Below are 9,344 nucleotides of genomic sequence, written 5' to 3'. Positions count from 1 at the left end.
TTGGCCGGGGGTGGCCGCCGAGACCGGCTCTCTTCGGGCTCTAGGATTGGCTGGAGGGAAGAGGCAGGTATCCGGGCTCCGCGACTCCTCCATTGGTGGGCGGGGAAGGGGGGTTGGGCACAGCGATTGGTGGGCGGGGGGCCGGGCCTGGGCCGGCGGGGAGCGGATTGGTCGGAAAGTAGGTTAGTGGTGCGACATTTAGGGAAGGCAGAAAGTAGGTCAGGGACGGAGGTGCCTGTTTACCCGCGCCGGACTCACCGCCGCCGCCGCCGCGGGATCCGAGTGGGGGCGCGGGCGCGGGCGCTCCCGGCGAGCCACGGTGAGTGTCGGGCTGGCCGCAGCCAGCGGTGCGGCCGCGGGCACCCCGTCGGGGCCGTTAGCACCCTGGCAGGCTCAAAGCCCCCGCCGCCGCCCGGGGCGCAGCCCGGCCGCCGGGGAGCCCTGCCCGACGTGCCCGCTGCCGGCCTTAAAGGGCCCGTGCCCGCTCCCTGCCCCCACCCGGGCCGCGGGGAGGCTGCGCCCCTTAAAGGCGCCGCGCTCGTCCGCCCCCATCCTCCCTCGCGGGGGCTGGCGCTGCGGACTAGAACGGGCAGAGGTGCCGCAGGCACCCTTAAAGGGACCGGGAAAGAGTCCGCGGAAATACCCATCTCCCCTCCGCGGGCATAGCTACCTGAAGTGGCGGGGTTGGGGTTGGGGGGGCGGTTGTGGTGGTGGTGGCAGGAGCAGCCAGCTGCCTCTTAAAGGGACAGCTCCACCCTTTGGGATCAGTGACCCGGCTGAGGGCTAGTCCTAGGATGTATCCCCGGAAGGTTCAGGGACCCCCGAGGGGACCATCCTTGACGGCTGCACTCCAAGGGCGTTGGGTTAGAGATGCGGCTTCTGCCCTTCCTCCCTCTTCCCTCTACTTTCCTTTCGGGAGCCTGCAGGGCTGGGTGGGGGCGGGGAGGGCGTCTCCGCCGGGCTTGGGGAGTCCGAGCCACCCCCTACCCCTTTGACCCTTTCACGGGTGCTGGGGCTGCACCTGGTATTCCCGGCCCGGGGATGCGGCCGACCCCAGCATGCGAACTTCGGTCCGGCCTGCGCCGTCTGGGTCCTGGGCAGTCCGGGGAGGATCCCCGTGGGTCTGCGAGCAGGTGCTCCACGACAGGCGGAATGTCACCCGGTGCCCAGGTGTGGGCCCGCCGGCCGCCCTGGAGTCCTGGAGACCCGCGGAGGGCGCAGCGAGGCTGGCTTTAGCACCGGATTTGACAGATGTCAAAGAAAAAGCTTCCCGCTCGAGATTGTCGGGCGTTGACAGCCGAGAGAGCTCTCGTTTGCTCGGAGGAATAAGTGGAAGAATAGAAATTAATGCCGACCTTGTGGGGATCAAGTCAGTCACCCCGAGGGGTCGTGGGAGCCGGCTGCAGAGCTGAGGGCAGACGCAGGGAAAGGAAAGGCACTACTGGCCATAGGCGTCTGTTGTTAAGTTGGTGCTGGCCGGTGGAGTAACAGGCTGTGCCCCCTCACCTCACGTTTCTCAATGCCCTGTTCCCTCCCCTGCTTTGGCCCCTTCCGATCACCTAGCCCTGTTTTGTCTCTTTCTGCGGTTGTGGTCTCCTCTCCCTGCTTGCATAGCTACTCCTCGGCAAGGAATTATTAGCCAAGTTTTATCACTTAGCTTCCAGAAACAAGATTCAAAGAAGCATTTCTTGACTGTACGTGTATTTCTAGGATCTTCGTTTTTAAAAAAAAAAAAATCCATAAAAGCTGCCCATTAGCTGCATCTAGTTTCCCACAACGCTTGCTTGTCATTGCCCTTCTGACATCCGCCGCTGTTCCCTCTTTTAATCTATTTTTATGTGACAACTATTATTTTAATTCTTCTTGTCCCATTGATATCAGGATCTGTCGATTTGGGTTGGTAGAGTTTTTAATTAATGTGCTGGTTGAATCATGAGCTTAAAATAATCTTTGCTGCTCCAGAGCAGTTTTGAATAATCTCATGCTCTCCGTGCTTGCAAGACTTAAAAAAAGAAAAAAAAAATCACTGCTGTTAATTTCGATTTCCATATCAATGAAACTCCAAAATGTTTTCTTAATACAAAGTTCAGTCTTTCACTCCATGATCTATTACTGAGTTCACTTTATTGCTAAGTCTTTAAAACACTTTGTTGAACATACTTGGAAGGCTTTAAAATTTCCCGGGCAGGGTTTGAAATTGCCTGTATATCTAAAGCTGAATCTGTAGACGTATTTTTTGTTTTGATTGTAGATGTAGCTGGTGAATAATATAAATAGGTTAAAACTATAGTTAAATGTATACCTTATTCCAACCCCTAAGGTTTAGAAAGAGGGAGAGAGGAAAGAGCAGGGGTGGTGGAAGAGTGCTAGCCTGAGAGTTAGAATCTCCTGGTTCCAGCCCAGACTTGGGTTTTCACGGCTGTGCCACTTGGAGCAAGTCACAGAACCCTTCTGGGTTCTACTTGCCTCAGATGGAAAGTAAGACAGGAGACCGAGGTGATCTCAACAGTTCCTTCTGCTCTAAAGTTCTGTGCTTCTCTAAATATTTAATATGGCTGAATTCGGGTTGGTATTTACCTGCTGGAACCTCCAGAATATCTGAGCTGACGTCCTGTTTTCATAGGAAACTTAAACAGATCAACAGATGGTGTTTTAAAGAATCCATTTCAAATGATTTATAAAATGATGACTATTCAGGAGTTTGTCAGCTATTTGCAGAAGAGGTTTGCCTACCAAAGAGAGGAAAAGGAAGTGGCCCTACTTTCAGATTTATCACTTCATACCAATGATCTATATGCCATTTATATATACTAAACAAGGGACAGGCACTGTAGAAAGACTCGTTAACAAAATGCATATGCATATGTCAAAGCTAAATATTCAGTATCTCTCTTTGGTATAAGGGCTGCCTTCCTTTTGTGGGTTTTCTTCTATTTGTGATTCTGTCGTCGACTCCCATGGTAGTTGGAGAAAGTCACATATTAAAGGAACATTTTCTGCCCCAAATGATATTACAATCACAGGCAGTGATTTGAATTAACATCATGGTAGCAAACGAAGGGAAGTAATTGTTTACTTTCTTTTTAAACCTTGAGGTTTAATTGAAAGCCTGGAAATGCAGGCATGTCACCCTTCTCCACAGTCTTTTTTCTCCTCATTGCCGCTTCATCATAACACTCAGACTTACTCCTAACATCCACCCTGGCTTTCCTCCTCCTCTCTCTAAACAAGACCTGCTCTGACTTAAGCACCCTCAGCCTCTCTTCCTTTCTGCTCAAAATGTTTTGTCTCTTTCCCTCATCTCTCCTCCTCGCCTCTTAGTTTGGAAAAAGCAAGTGAATTTCTTTCCTGTTCCCTCTTGGAGCCTCTGGGCAGGAGCCTGGTCTCTGGTAGCAGGACCTAGGACTTGGGTTGGATGGTGTGTCCTTGGACAAGTGCTGGACTCCCCTGACTGCAGGCTCCGCCTCAGTGGTGTAGTGAAGGTGCTTGCCCGTTGGAGTCCCAAGATCAGGGGAGATGATAACGTGTAAGATGCCAGGTACACAGGAAAGCCCTCCCTCAGTGCCTGCTGCACTCCCTTCCTAGCACTGCCAGGGTGCTGCCACTAGAATTTGCTTCGTGCTTCTTTCTCTCAGCCTCCTCACCAACCCCAGAAAAGCCCTTGTCTTGACTGATGAGGGAAGGATGGAAGAGGAGGAAACAGGCCTACTGTGGGCTGCTGTGCAGAGGGCAGCTTTTACATATGTGCGCTTGTGCTCCTGGGTCCCTCTGCCTCTCTCTCCCCTCCCTGCCCAGCAGCCGCTCCCAGGGCTATGAACATTTACCCCCTCGACTCTCTCATCTGCTCCATCCTCAGCTCCTGCCCTCTGGCTTCTTTCTCTACCATCCTTCTTATTTCTTCTCAAATATCTCCAAAAACTTTTTAAGTCTTGAATTCCAGGCGCCCATTCTTAGTCCTCAGTTGTTGATCTTGGCCCTTTTGCAGCTTTTACCCACTTGTCTTTTCTTCCTTCCTGAAATCCCCTTCTCCCTCAGCCTCTGGGTTTTCTTCCTACACACCATAAAGGTAGGTGTCTGTCCAGGTCTCTGCTCTTCACACTGTCTTTGTTGGCTTGGGTCCCGTTTCTTGTCCTGATGTGTCTCTCCTGCTTCAGCTGCTAGCAGATCCATCGTGGATATTAACTGCAGCCTGTTGCCAGCATCGGTGACCTTGGCGTAACAGGTTGCACACAACTGGCACACATGGTCTCATTCATCCTCAGGATAGCTGTACCGCTTCACCATCAGGCTGTCCTGAAAGGGACTTTGGTTGGGTGGCTAAAAGTGCAGACTTTGGAGCCAGATTTTATATCCTTACTGGTTTTACGACTTGTGGTCAAGTTGCTTTGCTCTCTGTCTTGGTGTGCTCATCAATAAGATGGGAATTACTCGAGTCCTTGGGCTTCCCTGGTGGCTCAGCTGGTAGAGAGTGTGCCTGCAGTGCTGGAGACCCAGGTTTAACCCCTGGGTCAGGAAGATTCCCCTGGAGAAGGAAATGGTCACCCACTCCAGTATTCCTGCCTGGAAAATCCCACGGACAGAGGAGCCTGGCAGTCCATGGGGTCACAAAGAGTCAGACACAACTGAGACTTCACTTTCACTTTCTAGTCCTTACCTCAGAGTGCCGTATGGATTCAATGAGTTAAAGAATGAAAAATACATAAAGCACTTCATGAATCATAGTGAGCATTCACGGATATTAGCTGTCAGGTTTGCTGCTCCTTCTTCCTTTTCCATACCCAGCCCGCCTGGCAGTGTGCACGGGACTGTCGGCTCCCTGGACCAGCCCTTGGCCTGTTCTGTGCCTCAGCCTTCCCTTGTCCAAATCCTAGGCTTCTTTAAGCTCCAGCTCAAATGCTTAGTCCTCCTGGAGCTATCCTTCATTGTGTTTTTCCTGCTCTCTTGCTGGGCAGCAGTGTCTCCCCAGCCCTTGATCTCGCTAGCGCTGATTATTTTAGGTACTGCTGCACCCCATATCGTGTTGGGCTGTCTCTGGGAATATCTTACCTGCAGGTTCCAGGCCAATCACTTTTGGAGCGTTAGTCTTGGTTTCCCCAAATTAGAGGCCCAGGGAGCTTCAGGACATGTTTGTCCAATCCCAGTGAATGATCTTGAGGAGGAGGAGATGGGGTGGGGTAGGCACTCAGGGACTACGCACAGGAGGGAAGGAGGTCCACCTGTGGAGAGGTGGGGCATGAGATGAGGGAGTGAAACGGGGGCACCAGTGGATGTGGCCATGAGTAATTAAGTCCAAGTGGAAGGAAGGATTGAGTTGGGGAACTACAGTTGGGGAGACGAAATTGGATAAGCTTTAGTCATCTTTGCTTCAGGAGAACGTGGAGTACTGGCATATGATGGGAAATGATTTTTACATTAGTACGTGCTGTCCTTTTAAATAGGATAAACTCATGTTTAGCCAGCCTGGTTAAAGAAGGGGATGGATGGTCCGTCTAATTTAATATTCTGGTTAATACTCTACCCATTAGATTTTGTACATATGCTAAGTAAAACATTTACAAGTGTTTATGTGTTCAGCTGCTGTTTGAAATGTGTCACCTGGGCAAATTAGTTAGCTTCTTTGAGTCTGATTTACCTCATTTGCAAAATAGAAATAATAATAATGATGGTAAGGGCAGCTAATGTTTATTGAACATTCTCTGAGTGCCAGCAGATATGTTAGTCACCTTATGTTTATTAACTTGTTCAATCCTCATAATAACCCCATGAGGTAGGTAGAGCGATTATCCTTATTTTACAAGTGAGGTGGTTTTGTGAACTGCCCAGCTGGGATGGGGCCCGGCTGGATTTGTGGCAGGGGGAGGGGGAGGGTCAGAGTCTGCTCGCTAAACGCAGCGGTGGATGCTGGCTGGGAGGAATCTCTGGATTCGATCAGTGTCGAGCCAAGCAGGCCCTCGGTGATTGGTAACCGGTGTTATTGTTGACGGGCTTTCTTTGTGGCTCAGGTGGCAAAGAATCTGCTGGCAAGGTAGGAGACCTGGGTTTGATCCCTGGTTCGGGAAGATCCCCTAGAGGAGAGCATGGCAACCCACTGCAGTATTCTTGCCTGGGAAATCCCATGGACAGAAGAGCCCGACAGGCTACACAGTCTGTGGGACTGTAAAGAGTCAAACATGACAGAGCAACTAACACTTTCACTTTGCACTTCACTTCTTGTTCACAAGCGTGGTGCATGCCTCCTGCTAAACAGGACTGGAGTCCTCTGAGGGGGGCACAAGGGGTGCACATTTGGATATTGCCCGAGGGGCACTCACAGGGGCTTGTGGGCATGCTCCTTACGTTCGGGTGTGTGTCTCCTGCTTCCCCCCTGCCTCCCTGTGGCATTGCCCTGACATGGGCCTCAGTCAGCCCCTCCCCAGGCAGCTTGTGAGAGATGAACAGAACTCATTACCACTGCCCCCTGACGTGGCCATCACTGGGAGGAGAACTTTTGTAAAGTCTCTCACCTTCCCCTCCTCTTCCCAGCGCCTTACCCCAAAGACAGATGTCCACAGCCTTAATGTGTACGTATATATAGATAGATTTCTTTAATGCCAGTTGTTCCCTGAATACATTTAGATAGTAAGGAAAATGTTGTTTTATGTCAAGAACCTGTTACATAAAAATGTGTTATATAATGTTCAAATATATACTGCACAGTGAAGTTAAATACTACTTTTTTCCCCAAAGAATAAAAAGACAGTAAACACAGGCTTACTGAAGGTAATTAATCTCAGATATGAAAGGCATAGAAAGACATGCCCTGCCCTCAGAGTTATCATTTTGAACCTCTGTTCCTCTTCTTAAATGCTCCAAGTATAGACAGGACGTTTGGGAACTTGACCCAAATCTGCCATGGAATGCTACTGGGAAATACTCTGGAAGTTGTCTGTTTTTTTTTTTTTAAACTGGGGGAGTGCTCCTTGCTCACTTGCATCTCTCTGATGTCTAAGCAGAGGGGAGGGGCTCTTTTTGTCTCCTTCCTGTTCAGACCATCAAGGTCATCCTCTAACAAATTTTCTGCTCTACCCTCTGCTTCCTTCAGTTCCTCCCACATGATGTATCCAACCTTGCCTCCCAAGAGCAGCCCTGCTGCCAGTGGCCCGTGGTCGACACCCCTGTGTCCGGTTCTCCAGGCTCTGCAGAGTCTGCCCATGCTCCCCCTCCTCAGCCCTGCTCCCACCCCCCCCCGCGGCCCCCCCCTCCCCCACTCCCGCGCCGAGCAGGTTGCCAGTGCAGTTCTGCTTGTCCCTGCCCAGGCCACCCTGTGCCCTACTCTCTCCTGCTCTTGGATTCTCCCTTGACTAGAGAGGCCTCTCCTCTCTACCCCAGCCTGCCTTGACTCTCTTCTTTGTGAAGCCTCCTCTGATGACATTTGTTGCTTTTGTTCTTTCTTTCTTTTTTACTTTTGATTGCCAGCCATTCATTCAGAAGCATTGGTACTACATAATTAGCATATTGATCATATCAATTTCAATCAGGATGGCCAGTGCTCTCATTTTTTAGTTGTTTCATGAATAATTACCTTGTCCTTACTTCCCCACCCTGCACCTATACTCACTCATTCAATGAAGTTTCTTGGATGCCTACCATGTGCGTAGTAATGTTTTAGGCATAGAAGATAAAGCAGTGAACAAAACAGAATCCTAGGGGGAGGAGACAGATAGAAAATACCTAAGCATGTTACCTCCTTGTAGTGATAGACGCTGGGTAAGCAACCCCAGAGGGTAAAACAGCAGTGATGATGGAGGAGGTTGCTGTAGCTGGGTCCTTGGGTGAAGAGGTGACGTTAGAGCTCAGCTGAAGGAAGATACGGGTAAAGTATCTCAAAAAGAGGGAACAACCAGTACCAAGGTCCTGAGATTAGAAGCAGCTTGATTGTTTTTGAGGAAAGTACAGGCCAGTGAAACTGGATGATGAGTTCCTTGAAGATAGATGTTTTATCCTCCCTCTAATCCTCAGTCCAGGCTTCCCTCATGGTTCAGTGGTAAAGAATCCACCTGCCAATGCAGGAGGCACAGGTTCGATCCCTGGGTTGGAAAGATCCCCTGGGGAAGAAAATGGCAGCCCGCTCCAGTATTTTTGCCTGGAGAATCCCATAGACAGAAGAGCCTGGTGGGCTACAACCCATGGGGTAGCAAAGAGCTGGACACGACTTATCAACTAAACAACAACCACAACAGTCCTTAGCCCAGTGCTAAAAGGCCCTGTAAATACTTGCATTCACAATTGGAGCATTTGCCCTTGATTATACATTGTATAAATAGCAGTTGACCATATTCTGTTCAGAGGCTTTTAATAAAACATTATATTGCATGCATATAAACAAATTAAGGGTTTGATGAGTTTTCTCATAAATATACTCTTAGCATTTATCACTGTTAACTGTTTTAATTACATCTAGTGCAAAGCTTCAGACTTCAGAACTCTGTTTTACATGCACAGCCATCTTAAAAACAGGTTTGGTTCCAAAAGTTGAATGGAAAAGGCAGCTGATGGAAACTCGGGATAAATTTTTCTGTGGAAAAAAGTGAACTAAATGGTGGTTTAGTTCCCAAGCAAGCCCATAAAAGCCTTTTAATGCTGATTCTATGATAACTGAAACTATACTGTTTAGTGCTAAAGCATTATCAGCATTAATTAAGCCTTCCAAAGCCAGACCCCCATTTATATAACATTAAAGATCATTTACTCTTAGCATTCATGGGACTTATTGAACTCAGCCACTTCTCCTGCAATTTTTCTAGTCTGAAAAGCTTTATCAAAGGGATTTTTTTTTTTTTTAACTTTTGTGCCTTTAGGATTTCATTTCTTGTGTTATAAGTGAGACAATGGTGTGAAAAATGGGAAACTGTGGGCTGGAAGTTGGGAGAGACCTGGGCTCCAGTCTCGGCCCAACAACTGGCTTCCTGAGTGAAGTTGCCCTCAGTGAACTTTGATTTCTCAGGTCAGTCAGTCAGTCAGTTCAGTCACTCAGTCGTGCCCGACTCTTTGCAACCCCATGAATCGCAGCACGCCAGGCCTCCCTGTCCATCACCAACTCCCGGAGTTCACCCAGACTCATGTCCATCGAGTCGGTGATGCCATCCAGCCATCTCATCCTCTGTCGTCCCCTTCTCCTCCTGCCCCCAATCCCTCCCAGCATCAGAGTCTTTTCCAATGAGTCAAGTCTTCTCATGAGGTGGCCAAAGTACTGGAGTTTCAGCTTTAGCTTCATTCCTTCCAAAGAAATCCCAGGGTTGATCTCTTTCAGAATGGACTGGTTGGATCTCCTTGCAGTCCAAGAGACTCTCAAGAGTCTTCTCCAA

At 49.4% G+C, this 9,344-nt stretch overlaps 1 protein-coding gene across 2 annotated transcripts in view; it reads left to right on the top strand.

Annotated features, from left to right (window-relative positions):
- The first annotated feature begins 232 nt into the window (after positions 1–232).
- Positions 233–9,344, top strand: part of BMAL1 (basic helix-loop-helix ARNT like 1) — a 108,269-nt gene continuing 99,157 nt past the window's right edge. For both annotated transcript variants that reach the window (XM_068988657.1, XM_068988658.1), the window contains exon 1: positions 233–319. The gene's annotated coding sequence lies outside the window, so the exon portion shown is untranslated. The remainder of the gene's footprint in view (positions 320–9,344) is intronic.

The sequence above is a fragment of the Capricornis sumatraensis genome, chromosome 16, assembly GCF_032405125.1.
Source record: "Capricornis sumatraensis isolate serow.1 chromosome 16, serow.2, whole genome shotgun sequence".
NCBI lineage: Eukaryota > Metazoa > Chordata > Mammalia > Artiodactyla > Bovidae > Capricornis > Capricornis sumatraensis.
The sequence above is the reverse complement of the archived record's forward strand: the minus strand, read 5'-3'. Positions and strand labels throughout refer to the sequence as shown.